Here is a 2,185-nt window from a genome sequence, read left to right as displayed (position 1 = left end):
AACTCCTCAGATGAACTGACCAACTTCTAAACTCTTCTCTGAGGAACATCTCTGCGTCTGGCAGCTGATAAAAACATGTCTAAAGTCCACCATCAACACTGTTGCTGGAGCCATTCTTGCAGGTTCTGTTGTTGTAAAACATATTCTGTCGACGGTAATGGACGACCTATGATGACGAATCTGCTTTTAAGGGGAGTCCCATTTCTAAGTCCTCAGATGAACCTCATTCCTTAGTTTTGAGGATTGATCTTGAGGACTGAGGAAGACTCTTGAGGAGATGAATGTAATTGGACCTAAAGTCAGTTCAGACATAAGGACATTGGTCTGGTGCAGTTCAAGAAAAGCAAGAAAGATCATCACGCTTTTCTGGTAGAGAAATTATAGTCTGTGTTCATCACTAAATCCATATTTTGGGGGGTGGCTTGTCTACAGACGATCACCTGGTCAAAGGTCTGCTAAATGGCAAGATTCCAGAAGACTGGATTTTGTCACTCCATCTGACGATCACAGACTTCCATGTTCCGGTGTTGAGAAGATATTGAGGTTCTGCTCCAGAAGACCCGGTGTTTAATTCTAACCGTCCTCTTCGAGACTCCTCTTGGCGTTTGGCCTCCATCCAGTTGATCCTCACAAGGTCAGAAGTAAAGAAAAGAGGTCACACACAGAAGGTGTTGAACATGGAGGACAGACGTGTTCCTCCCAGACGTGCACTTCAATGCACAGACGCTTTGTAAGAGAGAAAACTTCAAAAATCACCACTTGTTCTCTAAATGTCAAGTCAAGTCAAATTTTATTCATAAAGCATGTTTAAAAACCACGAGGTCGAACAAAGTGCTGTACAGGTTCCTAAAAAACACAAGTTCAAACGACATAAAAGACACACAATGCAGGACACATCAAGACACACACACACACAACAGAGCCGAGGAGCTGCCACTGCAAAGGCTCCTCTGGTCTTGCATTTTGTCACAGGAACATCCAGCAATAGCTGGTTGGCTGATCTAAGAGATCTAGCTGGAGTATGAATGTGTAGCAGTTCAGCGAGATACTCGGTGCCTCCATTTAATGCTTTAAAAACAATTGAAATAACTTGAACATCTATCCTAAAACTGACTGGTAGCCAGTGGAGTGTGGCTAATATTGATGTGATCACGCTTGTGCTTTCCAGTCAGGAGGCGTGACGCAGCATTCTGCACGAGTGGCAGCCATGATGTATCCATCCCAGAGTAGAGTGACCATCATCCAGCTGTCAATCAAAGCAATAAAATACTTCAAAACTTTTTTCATTTCAATCAAAAAATTAAGAGTTTAATCAAAAAATAAAGAGTTAATTCAAAAAATAAAATACTTCAAAACTTTTTTCACTTTAATAAAAAAAAAAGAGTTAAATAAAAAAAATAAAGAGTTCAATCAAAAAAAAAAAACTTCAAAACTTATTTCACTTCAATCAAAAAATAAAGAGTTCAATAAAAAAAAAGAGTTCAATCAAAAAAATAAAGACTTCAATCTAAAAATAGAGTTCAATGAGAAAAATTAAGACTTCAATCAAAAAATAAAGAGTTCAATCAAAAAAATAAAATACTTCAAAACTTTTTTTTACTTCAATCAAAAAAATAAAATACTTCAAAACTTTTTTCACTTCAATCAAAAGAATAAAGAGTTCAATCAAAAAATAGAATTCAATTAAAAAACAAAGAGTTCAATAAAATAATAAAAACTTCAATCAAAAAATAAAGAGTTCAATCAAAAAAATTAAGACTTCAATCAAAAAAATTAAGACTTCAATCAAAAAAATATAATACTTCAAAACTGTTTTCACTTCAATCAAAAACTAAAGAGTTCAATCAAAAAATACAATACTTAAAAACTTTTTTCACTTCAATCAAAAACTAAAGAGTTCAATCAAAAAATAGAGTTCAATCAAAAAAATAAAATACTTCAAAACTGTTTTCACTTTAATCAAAAAATAAAGAGTTCAACAGGTTGGTACATGCTTGTTGTCTGTGCATATTAGTGTGTAAACATTGCCTTTTCTTTAATTTTGGCCTGTACCCCTTTAAGCTCAGATGCCATCACAGCAGCTCCATCATATGTTCTTTTCAACGCAGCTGTATTTCTCCAAGACTCCCAAGACAAAGAAAGCTACAGCAGTGGCTCGTCCGTCATCTCTGATGTCATCAGATCC

Source organism: Callionymus lyra, chromosome 2 (genome assembly GCF_982586985.1).
Source record: "Callionymus lyra chromosome 2, fCalLyr1.hap1.1, whole genome shotgun sequence".
NCBI lineage: Eukaryota > Metazoa > Chordata > Actinopteri > Syngnathiformes > Callionymidae > Callionymus > Callionymus lyra.
The sequence above is the reverse complement of the archived record's forward strand: the minus strand, read 5'-3'. Positions refer to the sequence as shown.